This window comes from Panthera tigris, chromosome A3 (genome assembly GCF_018350195.1).
Source record: "Panthera tigris isolate Pti1 chromosome A3, P.tigris_Pti1_mat1.1, whole genome shotgun sequence".
In the NCBI taxonomy this organism is placed as follows: Eukaryota; Metazoa; Chordata; class Mammalia; order Carnivora; family Felidae; genus Panthera; species Panthera tigris.
This window is the reverse complement of record NC_056662.1, coordinates 126,787,704-126,804,562: the sequence shown is the minus strand read 5'-3', so window position 1 is coordinate 126,804,562 and position 16,859 is coordinate 126,787,704. Positions and strand designations below refer to the sequence as shown.

Sequence of the window (16,859 nt, the reverse complement as noted above, 5' to 3'; positions counted from 1 at the left end):
CATAATGGAGATAAGGGAACCCAGGCTAAGAGAAATAAGGAAATGCGCCAAAGGCCAAAGAGCTAGTGATTTTTTTTTATTCTGATGTTTGTGCCTTGAACAAATTATCTCCTTTTTTTTTAATTTAAAGTCGTAATATCTAAAGCAAAAATATGACGACTTACTTCTTCCGTAATGGTAAAATCATTTTGATATATGTATCTTTTTTTTTGAGAGAGAGAGCATTTGTGCAAGTGGGGAAGAGGGGGAGAGAGATAGAGACGAGAGAGAGAGAGAGAGAGAGGCAGAGAGAGAATCTTAAGGAGGATCCATGCTTAGCACAGAGCCCGATGCAGGACTCGATCCCACAACCCTGGGATTATGACCTGAGCTGAAACCAGAGTCAGATGCTCAAGCTCTGAGCCACCCAGGCACCCTCCATTTTGCTATATTTTTAATACTCTGATTTATTGGATTGGAAGCCGGACTTTTTTCATACTACTGATGCTCAATTTTATGAATATCCTTTAGGTACCAAGTACTTTACAAAACAATCTTTGTTATTAAAAGATAGCCTCAAACAACATCTCTCCCTCATTTTACTGAGACAGACACAAAGGCTCAGAGCATTTAGGTCAACTTCCTGAGGTCATGCGGATCACCCGTTAGTGGCAGAAATGGGATTCTCATGCAGGTCTGCCTGAACCCTGTGTTCCTTGTATCCTAACGGCCTGCTCCTACCCTAGTGACTTTATTGACTCAGTGCTGAGTCAGACACCAGAAATGCTGGAGACCAACCTTGTAAAGTGTGTTAGCTGGGCATAGCACCAAAGGCCTGGGTCAGTGGAGGTAATAAGTGAGGGCAGCAGTGGTGACCTCATCTTGGGGTCTGAAAGCAGCCACGTACCTGAATGGTACACAGGACAGTCACCAAACCCTGCCTGGGAGGCTGACTCCCTGTTTAGGGTTCATCCAGAGGGACCATAATAGGGAGGAAGGATCCCACCAAGGCCCATCCTGCAGCCTACTGGGGCCTTCCCGTATCTCTTCCACTCTGGGGGTGAAGCTTCTGAGAACAAAAGTGTGGTGCCTCACTCATGTTTGCCAGGAGCTCCCGAGCTACCAGAAAAGATAAATGCATGAAAGAACAATTAAGAATATAGTGTGGCAGGGGCACCTGGGCTCAGTCGGTTAAGCGTCCGACTCTCCATTTTGGCTCAGGTCATGATCTCTCATGGTTTGTGAGTTTGAGCCTCGCATCGGGCTTTGCGCTGACAGTTCGAAATCTGCTTGGGATTCTCTGTCTCCCTCTCTCTCTGCCCCCATTGGCGCGCGCTCTCTCTCTCTCCCTCGCTTAAATATAAATAAACATTAAAAAAAATTTAAAAATACAGTATGGCAACTGCCACAACGGGGAGCGTGGGCTGATATGGGAGTGCCAGTAATGGGTGCCTAACCCACACGGTGGGAATCTGGGGGATAAATTAAGGCTTCATAGAAGGGCCTGAACGGAGCCTGGATCCATGCAGGTCTTAGTCACGGAAATGAGGAGCATGAGAAGGACAGCGGGGAGGGTGCTTGGGCACACGTTCACGATGAGGCAATACATATGGACAGAGATGATGGAGCTTGTGAAGTAAGGAACGCCATGTGGTTACGTATGGCTGGGATGTAAGAACACGACGTAGTGCAGCGGGAAGGAAGCCCGGATGGAAACTTGAGGCAGGGGCTGAGCTGGAGGACAGTGGGCCCGCGAAGCCTCATAAAGGAATCTACCCTCCAAATGGGAGCCGATCATAGGGTTCACTTTCTATTATTCGGCAGTGGCAGAGTAATAACCACCGGGTTTGTATTTTATATCATATACATGTGTGTTGAGATGCATGTATATTTCATGGCTCCAGTGACACAGACTCTACTCAATTACATCTCCACTCTAGCTTTCGATTATTTCACCTTCCAAGATGCTAAAAACATGGTATGCCCACCACATCCCAAAGCATAATAAGGACAAAGGGAGATAGTTAATAAAAGGATTATTAAAGATTAAAAAACGATGAGAAGTCTGTGTAAAGAATTGTACCTGGCTTCTCTCACTACAGGAGAGCTCAGCACGGTAAAATGTCCACCCAGAAGAATGGATTGGGAGGGAGATTATGGGCTCCAGGGCAGAGAAGACCATTTCTGCAGCCACAGGAGTTCTTATCTGGACACCTCAGCCAGTACTGTGCCTGGGGGTGCATCGTGTTCTCGGTGACTATATTCCGGGCTAATGTTCTCCTCCCTTTAAGGGCTGTAAGGAGGCTAGAGAGCAAACACCAAGCACCCGCCTTTCCTATTTACCCAGTTAATGTCTCCAATTTCAGATAGAGTTATGTTCATAAAGCCCTCCTTGAATATTAGAAGATACACAGATGGGTAAAGAATATCAGATAGGCAGACGTCGGCAAGGTCTTTGTCATAAAGGGCGGATGCAGAAATGCCCAGTTCACGTCCTCGCTCATTCAGCCCTGGCTCTGTGGGTGTCTGACTCCTGCCGAAATCAGGCAGGACAAAGCCAGAGCAAGCTGCCCGCTTAAGCACCTGGAGTGCAGGATCAGTGTTGGGGGGACAAAAGCTTCCTTCCAAGGGAAAACAGAGCAGTTTCCAATCATTGCACAATTACCTTTATTAGCATAACGTCTCTTCATGCATTTCGTAAAATACTTTCCTTTTCCTTCTCAGGAAGAAGGCAGAGACAGAAATTGCTGCCACCGAGGGGGGAAAAAAAATGTCTGTAAAATTTAAACCATGGGGCATTTGTTCAAGACTCCTGGGTAATGATGTCTCTTGATATATAATTCATGATAGCCTTAAAGCTTGGCCTACTTCTGACACAGAGATCATATATTTTGGAGAAGTCAGGGAGGGGGAGGAAGAAAATCACTTTTAAATGGTTCTGCTATACTTTGCCTTTTGAGTAAAGCCAGACAATATTTTGGACCATTCTTTTCTACCATAAGGGCTTCCCTTTAAAGCTTTAATTTTTTTTTTCCTCTTGTAAATTGAAGAAGCAGCATATCATCCAGTTTCAGTTTTATCTTCTGTAACACTAGATAAAAGATGAGTCTGAATCCATCTGTTAGCACATACAGGCTGGAAACTGTGTGAAAGCTCGCTTTCTCTCTCTCTCTCTCCCTCTCCCTCTCTCTTTCTCTCTCTCCCCACCGCTTGCAGAAAGGGGGAAAAATCCACACTTTTAAAAAATTTATCATCAGCAATCCTACCCAATGCCGACCAGATAGCAGCACTTTTATCCTTTTATGGGCAGATTCAGGAGGAAGCCAGGCTTGCCACAAAGGCTCTTCCCCCTACGCTGCCACATGAATCGGGATGCTGGGGCTGGCTGCGGGCCAGCCCCTTCCCCCACAGCCTGGGGTTCCAACCTCCCCGAAATCAGCGATGATCCCCCCGGGTGCCATTACCTGCCCCGTCTGAGCCCACTCGAGCTGATGCTGGGAGAATCGCAGAACAGCGGGAGACTTTCTGTCCTCCGGTAGTAGGGAAAATGAGCAGGCAGGCTGCCTGGGCTCCATCTGGGTCACTTGGCATTTCCTATGACACTGCAGGTTGGGGTGACACCGTGTATTGCCCTCTCTGGGCTCTGAGAACTGCTTTGCCCGACAATGTGGGAAACGCCGTGTGCCACTGATCAGACCAGACGCAGCAGAAGATCAGAGACGGAAGGCCGGAGGTGGCCTGGATGGGCGCTTGCCAGCACTCATGTCTCAGCTCCAAAATCACCTCCTCCCAATCCATTCTTCTCCTCCCATTCCAGAGTCCTGGAATGCAGAGTTCCTTTGTTTCTTAAACGCAGAACCGGCGTTAATCACAGAGTTCCAAGCTCCATGCCATTAATGAGGTGAAGCTCAAGCACTCACGGTTCAGACGAGGATGGGGGTGGAGGTGACAAGTACAAGCGACCAGGGACTGCCTAGGCCACTGCCCTTCAGAAGGCTCACGTGTATTTTCTTTCTAAGTTTATTTATTTATTTTGAGAGAGACCTAGAGAGCAGGGGAGGGGCAGAGAGAGGGGAAGGGAGAATCGCAAGCAGGCTATGCGTTGTCTCCGTGGGACTTGAACTCACAAACCGTGAGATCATGACCTGAGCCGAAGTCAAGAGTCGGAGGCTTAACCGACGGAGCCACCCACGCTCCCCCAAAGGCCCACGTGGTTTTTAGGGAAGGCCTAGAGCCGCAGCTGCATGCCGTGCACCCCGCACTCTTCAGTGCTATGTCCTGCGGGTTCTTCCTCTGCTAAGGCTCACAGCACCCCTACCCCCACCTCCCACCGCCAGTGCCCTAATTTAGGTCCTTCTTATCTTTCTCCTGGACAGTTTTGCACACGCAGCCAGATGACTCTTCCTGAAGCAGCACGGCTATTGCGTCATTCCATGGCTCAAAAGCCTTTAATGATTTCCCCACTGACAAAGAGACACAGCCCAGCCTCTAATTTCTAAGACTCTCTTCACCAGGTCCTGGCCAGAATGCTAGCCCTCATCTCCCACTTCTCTCTCTCCTTCCCACACCCTGCCCTGCAGCTCCGTGCCCCCACTCCCTCTGCCTCCCTGCCACCCTTCTCCTCTAGTTCCCTGTGTCCGACAGAGCTTTCCTCTTCACTTTACCTTATTTCCAAATCCCGCTCATCCTTCAAGACCACATTCAAAGGCCACTTCAGCCGTGGACTCAACCTTGACCCCCCCAGGGAAAACTTCTCTGTCCTCTCAACTTCCATAATTTTATCATACCTCAATCACTCCCTTTTGCTGTAACAGGACCCAGACACCTTGTTTTTCTCCCTAGACTGTAAGATATCTGAGGGCAGAGGAGGGCCCAGGTGACTTTAACACATCTGTTCTATCTAGATGCGTCCTGATGCATGATTGGTGTTCACCAATATCACCTAAGTAAATTAGTGAGGATGGCTCCAAGATTGCCGTCGTAAGCTACTTCGTGGGAGCACGGCTTTGAACAGATCACATGGGGGCCACGTACAGCATCACTAAAGGAGCACACGGCATGCAGAGGAGGCACGCTGGGTGGGCGGGGTCACAGTGGACCAGGCCCATGACCTCCAGGATGCTAAATCCAATGGTCAGTTCTCAGCCTTCACATTTACTAGCCCATCATCAACTAACTGCGACACCGCCGAGTCATCGTCCGTTCCAGAAAGTCTTGTTTCCTTGACCCCTAGTGACCCCTAGATCGCAGTCTCTTATTGCCCCTCCTTGCTAATGCCGCTCCTTCTTAGTCTCTTTGGCTCAAGTCCTTGTCTTTCTTCGAAAACTCTTTATGTTGGCATTCTTTGGGACTCAGGTCTTCAGTCTCTCTGTTCTCTATCAGGATTCACACCTTCGGTGACCTTCCCCAGCATCATGGCTTTAAATGTCAGCTGTATTTTGATAAACCTCAAATCCGTATTTCCAGCTTGACCTCTCCCTTACTTGCAATAACCACAGCCTACTCAAAATCTACACTTGGACACCAACCTCGAACTTCTCGAGGCCCCAAACTGAACTCCCTGTCTCCTCCCCTAATGCCGCCCCCTCTCCCAGTCTTTCTCATCTCAGCTAATGACAATTCCATCAGTCCAGTCTCTGAGGACAAAATATTGAGTCATTCTAGCCTCCTCTCTTATTTCATGCCCCACATGCAATCCTTCCGAAAATCCTTCTGGCTTTACCTTTAAAATCTATCTGGCATAGATCAAAATGTATTCCCTTTACTCTGCTCCTTTTTTTCCATCACTTTTTTGACCTTCTAATGTACTAGAAGGTAATAAATATCACTTGATTACCTTTCCCTGATTTATTATGATTATTACTTTATTATCTACCTTTTCTTAAAAATATTTTAATGTTTATTTACTTTTGAGAGAGACAGACAGAGACAGGGACAGAGGCATGAGCAGGGGAGGGGCAGAGAGAGGGAGACACAGAATCCAAAGCAGGCTCCCGGTTCTGAGCTGTCAGCACAGAGCCCAACATGGGGCTCCAACTCACAGACCGTGAGATCACGACCTGAGCTAAAGTCGGACGCCCAATCTATTGAGCCACCCAGGCGCCCCACTTAGCTACCTTTTCCCTCACAGATGTAGCACATCCTCAGAGTTTAGAACTATGCCTGGCACAAAGTAGCCATTCAACAAATGTCTGTCCAATGCTTGAATGAATGACTTTAGCCGATGGTCTCTGAACTGTAGCTTAAAAAATAAACAGCATTTAGCCACAGAGAAAGTCATCTGTAGGCAGGGGAAATGCAAGCAGCAAGGGCCGACAGATACAACTTTCTTCAATGTTTTAAGACGTAGCAGTGTCCCTAAAGCCTGCCTGAATGATACAAAACCACAGAAGGAGCAGACGTGAATAGTCCAGGCCAGCCAAGGAAAGGCTCAAGGGACTTCAATGGATAATTATGCTTTTTTGTAAAATATATATACAGTTGGGGCACCTGGGGGGCTCAGTTGGTTAAGCGTCTGATGTTGATTTCAGCTCAGGTCATGATCTCACAGTTTATAAGTTTGAACCCATATTAGGCTCTGTGTTAATGGTGCAGGGCCTGCTTGGGATTCTCCCTCTTTTCCTCTCATTCTGCTCTCTCTCTCTCTCTCTCTCTCTCTCTCAAAATAAACAAATAAACTTAAATATATATATGTATGTATATATATATATATATATATATATATATAGTCAAACTGAAATGAAACACACCGAAGTTGGTAAATAATTGTGCATAAACATCCCTCTGCAATTTTATTTAGATTATACATTTTTTATATATCCCCCCCCCCCCACAAGATATGACAAAGATAGTGTTCTTGGCTCTTCTGTATTTGCCCACAATTCGATGTCCTATAAATATGTTTTCAGGACCAGGCCCATGTCAGTCTTGCTCCCTGTCATTCCCTCAGTGCCCACCAGGAATAGTGTTTTCAACGTACTTGTTCGATTAACGAAGACATGAATAAATGCCTTCTGACTGTCTCCTGCCCGGACCAGTTCCACAATATAAGAATATATTCTGAGAGGGGCGCCTGGGTGGCGCAGTCGGTTAAGCGTCCGACTTCAGCCAGGTCACGATCTCGCGGTCCGTGAGTTCGAGCCCCGCGTCAGGCTCTGGGCTGATGGCTCGGAGCCTGGAGCCTGTTTCCGATTCTGTGTCTCCCTCTCTCTCTGCCCCTCCCCCATTCATGCTCTGTCTCTCTCTGTCCCAAAAATAAATAAATTAAAAAAAAGTTGAAAAAAATTTTTTAAAAAGAATATATTCTGAGAAACAACTCTCCACCAGACTTGTCCTCAAGGCAGAAAATGCATTAGCCCTCACTTGCCCTCAGCGCCTAACACCGTGGCCAGCTCCCAGTAGACATTTGACGGACGTGATGCCTAAAAGTCAAGTTCACCTGCCTGCAGGACAGGAAGTGGTGAAGGGCACTGTCATAGGTCCCTCTTGCTGAGTCTGTGTGCCAGCACCTCAGCGCTCTCTGCTCTGCTGCTGTGATCTGACCCAGGGTAGCGAGTGGGCACAGGGCAAAGTGGAACACTGGACTTGGCTGCCTGTGCACCTGCTCCACAGAGCGGTGATGATGGGAACCAGAAAGGCGCTGCACTAGGACCAGCCGCTATAGTGGACGGGGTGAGTCACAGAGGTCTCAGTGATGCAAACATCTAGAGAAAGGACATCTTCACAGGCTGTGGTGAGGATTTGCAAGACCCTTTGAAGGTTGATCTCACTGATTTGACCTCGGATGACCATTTCTTCTATGGGAGCTGCCTGCCACATCCCCCAGAGAGATGTAGCTTATCACGCTATTCAAGAGGCATCTGTCAAGCGGGTGCTGTGGCTTAACCACTGCTCTCTGTGAAAAGCTTCCTATAAGCATGTTTTCTTCCCCAAGCAGACGTTTGTGAAGAGACTTGCCATTTCCAAACTCAGAAGCATGATTAGGGGCTTTGGGGTCTGATTAGAGTCAGGAATGAATCGGGCTGGAGAAGCAAGTTCCTTGGAGGCCACACTTAGATAATCACACATAAGATGGATCCCACATTGCTGCACATGCTCTGTTCTACTTGTGGGGGGTCTTTACCATGGAAGGGGGCGATTAGTTCTATGGAAAATAAGAAAGTAGAGCAGAAACCCAAAGCAGGACATTCACTGCCCTGCCACCGGCACACACACGTGCACACACACACACACGCAAGCTGCAGCCACCAGGCCTCCCAGAGACCAGCAGCCGATTGGATTTCTCTCATAAATGCAGAACTTATCAAGGAAATCAATTAACATCAAAATGAAATGGTATAAATTCCAGTTTTCACTGTGGTAGAAATCAGGGGGGCAAGGCATTCTTGCATCCAAAAGTCACATTTCAATAGAACTTGCAGACGTTCCCCGGGGACACGGGGAAATAAGGAGAACATACCCATGAGAACAAACATTCTTTTCGTTTGTCGCCAGTACGAGGGCACCTTTATGACCAGTAGCAAAAATCACACGACTTATGTTCAGCATCTATCAGCCTCTAAGTTCATTAGCTCACTTCTTCTTGGCTTGTATATTTATTTGACAAAAAGCTAAGGTCTGAAGGATGTATCCTGGGCCGGTGCAAAGGGTATGGGACTTGGGCCAGAAGTCTTGACCTCAACTAAAACCGTCTTGAATGGGCACCTCTGCTCTTTAAGCGTCAGTTTCCTTGTCTCATACAATGAAGCATAAAAAATTGCCGCGTCCACCCCACAGGCCTGCCGAAGTCGAAATGAGCACCTGTGATGAGACTTTGTGCAGTGTCTGATAGGTAATAGGCCCTCCTCAAAATACGCTGACTCTGAATCGAATGCCACGCTGTTACATGAATCCTCTCGTCTCCAAGTGTCTGTATGATTGGAAAGGAAGATGGAATCCATTCACCTCTGACTCCAATATAAGGTAGAGACTAGTTAGAGCTCTAAGATGTCACAGAAAGAATGCTCTGGAAGGTCAAACAAAGCAGATGTTGTTTACAGCCAGGGACATCAGAGAACGCTTCCTGGAAGAACAGACACTTGATGTAGCCACATGCCACGGTTTATTTTAAAGGTTATGGATGATTATTCATTGATACTTTAAGACACAGAAAAGTCCAAGCCATTACACTTGCTAGTTTGGAGGGGATAGGAGAAGAAAGAGAACATGACAAAGACCTTGTCCCTAGGTCGTCTATAACCTAGTTGGGAAGAGGTCATGTGTGTGTACACATGTGCACACACATACACAAGTCCTTTGTCTCTGACAATTTGTGACAAATGATTAGGAACAGTTCAGAAGTTTGAGGCCATGCAGTGCAAGCAGCAGTGTGTAGGGAGGTCTCAAGGAGTAACCAGCTAACTCTGGCTTTTCCCCTCTCTGGGCATCAGTATCCCCATCTGTAAAATAGACGGCTTGGTCTAAATCAGACTTTTCTCAACCATGTGGCAAAGATGGGCTAATGTATGCCCACAGCCGTGGGAGACAGCTGGTGAGCTCCAGGTGGCCAGCGCCCCCCACCCCAGGCCACTCTCCTGTGGCCACAAGCAGCTTCATCCATTTCCTCTGTGTGCTGTACAAATGGTACGATTTTCCGTGTGACCATGACATGGACCATTTTAGAAAATCCTTATTCCAGATGATCTCAGAGAATCTTGACTGTCTGATCAACCTAGCAAGCGGAGCTTGAAAATTTTCCCAAAAATGCAGGACCCCGGAAGTGGCTAAAAGCAGTCTTAGGAATCGAGAGAAACTGATCCATGCAAGGGGGGCCTGGCCCCGGCAAGTGAGGCCAGGCCTCCCTGCAAGACCAAAGAAGGCACATCCACTACTGAAGCCTCCTCACTGCAGCTTTCAAGTTTCTTTATTTGTATTTATATTTATCAAAATGGCCTCTGTGATGGCTGGTACCATGTGTCAACTTGGCGGGACATGGGGTGCCCAAATACCTGGTTAAACATTATTCTGAGTGTATCTTTGAGGACGTCTCTGCATGAGACGAACATGTGAATCGGTCAGCTGAGCAAAGCAAATGTGGGTGGGCCTCATCCAACCCCTTAAAGGCCTGAATAGAACACAGGGCAGGGTAAGATAGAACTTGTACTTTCCAACGGTCTTTGAGCTAGCACATTGGTCTCCTGCTTTCCAGAAGCTCCATCATCTCTCCTGGTTCTCAGGTCTTTGTACTTGGACTAGAACCACACCATCAGCTCTGTGGGGTTTCCAGCTTGCCCAGTGCAGACCTTGGACTCCTTGGGTATGCATGTGTACCTTCTGTTGGTCCTGTTTCTCTGGAAACACACTAATCCATACCAGGTGACAGGGGAGGTGTTAATTTGCTCAAGCTATGAAACCACATCTGATATAATCTCCCTTCCAAAAGATGCATTACAGCCATTAACTCAGTTCATGCAAGTTAGAGAGGAGAAATTGAGCCTTCCTGTATCATCAGGGTTGATATGAAGCAGAAACACTTAAATACAGTCAATGGAACAACATGGGTCTGAACTGGGCAAACCCACGTATATGTGGATTTTGTTACAGCACCGTACTGTACGTGTATTTTCTCAATAGCATCTTTTTTTTTCTAGCTCACCCTGTTGGAAGAATATGATATATAAAGCATAACATACAAAATAGGCGTTGACTGCTTGTGTTATTGGTAGGGCTTCCAGTCAATGGTAAGCTATTTGTAGTTAAGTTTTGGGGGAGTCTAAAGTTATACAGGGACACAAACTCCTCAGGGGGTGGGGGCTTCTAACTCCCACTTTGTTTAAGGGTCAATTTTAATTAAGAGATGTCTAACTTTGAAGCGAGCCGGGGGCGCCTGGGTGGCTCAGTGGGTTGAGCGTCAGACTTCGGCTCAGCTCACGATCTCCTGGTTTGTGAGTCTGAGCCCTGCATCCGGCTCGCTGCTGGCAGCTCAGAGCCCGCTTCGGGTCCTCTGTCCCCCTCTCTCTCTGCCCTCCTCCTGCTCATGCTGTCTCTCCAAAACGAAGAACACATTAAAAAAATTTTTTTTTAATTTATTTTTTAAATAAATTTTGAAATCCAAAGGACTTATGAGCGACCTGACTGCAGACCAGCACCTCAGCTTTCTCAGCTTCTCTTGCAGAGTTATTACAATAATCTTTGTAATAAAATTAGACCCGGCTCAGAGCTGAGTGCACAACGGGTGCTCAGTAAATGTTGGTTTCCGTTCTCCCTGTTACAAACCCATTCCACAAGGCCCTACAGGTCCTGCGCGACTTCCACCTCCCCCCTCGACCACTCCTGCTTCATTTAGTCCCCCCACATCCTGCCCGCCTTCTCCTCCTGTCTCTGAATCGGTAAAATATCCTCTCGCTGTCTTTTCCTTCTGCCTGGTCCAGTCCACCTCTCCCTGCAAACGCTGACAAGGCTCATCTCCCCCCTCCTTTCGGGAGCCTGCTCATCAGACCGCCTTCTCCGAATCACGCATATAGAAGCCAACCTCGTTCACTCTGCCCTCCCCCCCCCCCACCGACCACCCAGCTCCATTTCTTCCCGTAGCGCTCACCACAGCCCACCAGAGTGCGCGTGTGTCGGGGTGTGGGTGTGTGCGTGCGTAATAGACAAAACCTGGGGTTTCATTGTCTTCAGCGGCAGGGAGATAATAGGTGCTCGGTAAATATTTCCGACGGAATTAGGGAATAAATGAACGAACGAACCTGGCTCGGTCAGCACGGTCCCGTTGCCAATGCACGCGAGCAGAAGTACAAAGGGAAAACATCCAGTCTCGGGGAGAGGCTGAGGACAGGGTGCCCATGGGAAGAGCTCACCCACCAGGGAGCCCAGGCTCGACCACCCCGAGTTCTTCTCCCTCCCCCACCACCGCAGCGTTGCAGAGAAGGCCCTCTGCACAGGTGACCGCCTCTCCTAATCGCCAAAACCACCCTCACATACACGCTTTAAGCCACACCGTAAAGGTTTTTATAAACACAAATCCTCGCTCACTTTGGCCCAAGCAGCTAGGGCCGAAGTGCCCGCAGAAAGCTTGAGGTGATCCTCACGCAGTCGACGGCTACCCCCCCGCGGGGTCGAGGGCACACACTCCAGATCAGATCGGCTTCCGGGATCTGGCCAGAAGTCGTGGCCCCTCCATTCATCAGCTATTGTAACCGGAGCCCAACTGCTCACACGAGCCCCTGGACTTCAGTTCCCTCTTCCATAAAACGGGCATAAATAATAAGGTATAATTTCCACAGCTGCCGTGAAGAGTAAGGGAGACAGCGTAGGGGGGAACCAACCTGAAAATCAGGGCCGTGACCCTTGAACGACACACATCGGAGCTGCACGTAGAATGTCCTACCCCACTCATGCTCACGGAAGGGAAAAATGATCGCATTGTAACTAAGGCCTCTATTTTCCCGTTACTCCTAAAACACAGCCTTCTAAACGAGCTGTTTTCTCTGGCTAATACCTGTGAATCCTGGTGACCAAAGGGTTACATATTGAAACGGATTCCGAAATTTCTGGACCCTCAGGATGAAATCGTTTAAATTCAACATGTTAGAGACAGGTGGATCTCAATTACAGAATAAAAAGCAGGATGACACTGCATTTTTTTCAAGTTTCATAATACAGTTCACGCTGGCCTCTTAGAACATTGTCTACTCAAGGGGCGCCTGGGTGGCTCAGTCGGTTAAGCGGCCGACTTCGGCTCGGGTCATGATCTTGCGGTTTGTGAGTGCGAGCCCCGTGTCGGGCTCTGTGCTGACAGCTCGGAGCCTGGAGCCCGCTTCAGATTCTGTGTCTCCTTCTCTCTCTGTCCCTCCCCCACTTGTGCTCTCTCTCTCGCTCTCTATCAAAAATAAATAAATTTCAAGAACATTGTCTACTCAAGGTCTCAGGTGGAAAGATGATGACAGTTTGCAATCTCCTGTGTGTGGGATGTGGCTCCTACTGTGTGGGGCAATGGGATAAGGAGCACCTGCTTGCATTTATATGGAGCCCCCTCACCTGAAACGGGCTCTGAGCGTTTCTCCAGCTGCATTTCACACCTAGAGGCCCCACGCCTTCCACCGACAAGTAGGCACTGCTTGACCCAGACCCGAGACAAAGATGAACAGTGTCCCTGTGGAAGTTCCTTGTGCCTCAAATGAACACTGTTTCGGAGAGCTCTCGGCCCGAGTCACCCTCACAGCAATTTGAGGCCCACAGCCCGAACTGACCAGAAGTCCTGCCCAAACAGGAAGCCTAGAGGGTCTCCCTGTACAGGCTCAGGTACAACAGTGGTGAAGGCCCCAGACCTGAAGAGTTTTCCAGTCTCTGCACCGTGTCATGAGATTGTTCAAGACAGGAGCGTGGCCACATCTGAGGCAGGACCCTCCCTTCCTCACCGCCCATCTCAGTCCCTCCGTCCATGGGGTCCCACATCCCAGCCTCAATCCAAGACCTCGTTTCTGCTTTGGCTCTCCCTTTGGGGCCGAGACTGGACAGAGCTACTCATCAAAATGGATCATGAATGTCCTGCACTCACTATTGACAAGCATGGCTCCAAACCCTTCACATATATCACCCCATTAGCTCCGCCCAGCACCCCAGGAGGAAGATGCTATTATTATCCTTACTTTGCAGATGTGAACAATAAGACACAGAGAGGTTGAGTAACCAGCCCAAGCTCACACAGCTGGTGAATAAAGCAAGTGGTCCGTGCCCTCTGCACAGCCCCTTGCCCTGCCCTCACATCTCGGGGTCTTCGTTTTCTTCTCTATATTTAGGAGACTACCGGCAAGATAGGGTAAGGACAACAACAAAAGACAGGAATAATCACATGTGCTTTGGAAAGCCCCAAAGACACCACAGTGGTCAACAGCACTATTATTACTGTCCCTGACAAGGACAGTAGGTCAACAATGCTGGGGACCCTGAGCTATGTGTGCCCGAGAGTTCTCCGATGTAATGGCATGAGTTCCAACCTAAAGGAGTAAAAGGCTTCAGAGATGTGATTATGCTTGCATTTAAGAAATACACTGATAAACCTGTTTATCTAGTGCACAGTTACAATCCGTGCTTTGCCAGATCTTCTCATCTTAAACAGACTGTGGAAACTTTAATTATATTTGGCTTTTGAGTTCCCAGAGAATTAGAGCAGCTGTGACCTCACGCAGTTATCCAGAACACCCGGTCTGTACTGGTTACCTATTATTTTCCGGGCAAGGTGTGAGGCTTTACCCCGAGCACATGGGGGTAAACGATACAAAATTTCTTCCACCCTGGAGCTGCTATCTCCTGGTGCAACTGAATGTTGGCTAGGTCGCGGTATTTCAGTTCACTAAAATATCAACAGGAAATAGAGGCTCAATCCTATTTTCCTAAGAATCTGACATTCCCATGTTGTTTAATAGGTTTACGAGGCATGGGTTAGGCGGCATGATTTTCCCAACTGTAAAAAGATTATATTGCCTTTCTGGTTGCCGTGTGACTTGCGTGTACTAGTCCCCTCCCACGGGAGGGAGGCACAGTTGACAGAGGACTTGGCCACTCGCCCTGTTTAGCAAAGGGAATGTAAGCGGAATAAAGCAGAAGCTTCAAGAAGCATGTCAAGCTTCTGCCACCTTTTGCTCACTGTCTTCCCCGTGATGACCATGACGCATCCCCAGAAGTGCCTGCCCTGTCGGTCCGGGTGGCAGACAGAGAAATGTCGAGCGATGCCACGGAACCAGCCTGCAGCCCCTGACGTGTGGCACAAGAGAGACGCTTGTTGCTACCAACCACTGAAATTTTAGGACTGTTTCTTACCGCCACAAACCTGGCTGATACACCACATTATGGCATATAAAATCATGTCACATTCACCGGTATTAGGTTGAGGACAGCAAAAGGAATTATGTCCATTTTGTGGATGAGGGCCCCAAGACCTAAGGATGGTTAAGTGATGGGGGAGAATCGAAGAGCAGAGAGAGGAAAATAATGGACACAAAACCAGAGGCATTATTCTAGCCCAGTGTGATTAAAAACAAGGCTGACACACCATTAGGGTAAAAATCTCTTTCACAAACTACACGTTGATTAAAAGACCAACAAACCACGCAGGTTTCCCTGGTCTCCGGGCCATTTCCTGGCATCGGGGATGATCTAGCCGAAGAGCAAGAGACAGGCAGTGCGAGAAATATGGAACCCGAGGGCGGAGCTCTCATCTGCTTGAACTGAGCGGGGGCTAGCCTCAGCTCTTCTGCTCCATGGCTGAGGGGCACCACTGAAACTTTTCAGGGACAATAGCTATTCTTCTCCGGCCATGGCAAGGCTTCGTGAGCTTCCAGAGTGGCCTCGCAGCAGCTACATGTCACGTAGCCCCAGGATGCCCATCACATGCCTGAAGCCAGCACTGGGAACAGTGTGTCATTTCACCGGGAAATCGGGCCAGAAAGACACCCTGACCTTAACACCTGGTCAGGGAGGTAGTAACTCAGGACAGAGGCTCACAGGATCTGTTCGGAGTGACTAATTCAATTTTCTTGTTCCTATTGTTTTAAACCCAAACCTATTGTTCTTTGTCTTTGCTTTATTCTCTCCTTTCCCTCTTATTTTCACTTTTTAAAAAAGCTCCTTTCAACGGGAGTGAGTGAGTCACCCTAATTATTGATTTAGACACATTTCGGGCCGGCTTTACACGCGCCATCCCGGCGTACTGACATATATGGAAAGTATTCTTTAACAGCTAATCTCTTCACCAGAAAGCTCAGTTTCCAACAGCTATATTTGGGGGTCTGAGAGGGTTGGCACCCTGCATGTCGCTTTTCATTCACACTGTTGGTTTCCTACCCTTGACCCAAGCGAGGCTGACTTCTGACACGTCCCTCCCCGCTCTCTGCCCACAGATGCTATTTTCATACAGCACCCAAGGCTTTTCATATCCTGAGCGACATTCTGGCCTTTTTTTTCTTTAGTGTAATATGCACCAAAAATACAATCAGCCCCATAGCATTTAGGTGCACATATACGTGTGCCTGTTTTTAAAAAAAAGTTTTGCGTTGAGTTGCAGAAACCAGACACTGATATAATGTCAGGAAAAGCCATTCCGGACGCTGGGAGAAAGCCCACACGGGCAGCCGGAGACATACCAGGAGAAGCAAAGCTTCTAACGATTGAGTTGTGAGCGAACTTTAGATTTCATCCAAACCTCTCACCGGGTACCACCTTGCTAATGGAGGTCGCTTACCAGGCATGTCAGTAACACTTTGAAATTTGTAGAGAGCTTTTTAACTTCTTTTCAAAGTGTGTTATGTTCATAATAACCCCAAGAGGGAGCATTACCAGGACAGAAGGTCAACTCCACCGGCGAGAGCCTGGCAAGGTTGTGACTTGTTTTAAACAGGTCATTGGTGTGTACAGAACTAACTCCCCATTCTTTCAATGTCACGTACTGTGAATTTTTATTCCCCTACTTTTATTTTTTTTAAGTTTTTAAAAAATGTTTATTTTTGAGAGAGAGAGAGAGAGAGAGAGAGAGAGAGAACAAGCAGGGGAGCAGAAGAGAGAGAGGGGGACAGAGGATCCGAATGAAGTGGGCTCCATGCTGACAGAGGCAAGCCCAATGTGGGGCTCGAACCCACGAACTGTAAGATTGTGACCTGAGCCAAATTCAAACGCTCAACCAGCTGGGCCACCCAGGGGCCCCATTCCCCACTTTTAAACATTTGCAACATGCATCTGAAGCCAGGACATTCAAGTGAGCTCATCTCAAATGCCCTGAATAAAGCTCTTCTAGAAGTCCCCGTAGAATGCAGGCTCTATGAGGGCCAGGCTGATCTATCTACACAAGCACCCAGCACAGTGTTTGTCCACAGTCCTTTCTCAAAAAAACAAAAACAAAACAAAAC

At 48.1% G+C, this 16,859-nt stretch overlaps 1 protein-coding gene across 7 annotated transcripts in view; it reads right to left on the bottom strand.

Annotated features, from left to right (window-relative positions):
- The window catches only part of CYRIA (CYFIP related Rac1 interactor A), a 106,690-nt gene that overhangs the window by 75,722 nt on the left and 14,109 nt on the right, over positions 1-16,859 (bottom strand). The window contains exon 1 of one of the 7 annotated variants that reach the window (XM_042982466.1): positions 3,444-4,006. The exons of the other annotated variants lie outside the window; for them this stretch is intronic. The gene's annotated coding sequence lies outside the window, so the exon portion shown is untranslated. Of the gene's footprint in view, positions 1-3,443; positions 4,007-16,859 lie in introns of those variants that run through there. 7 annotated transcript variants of the gene reach the window in all.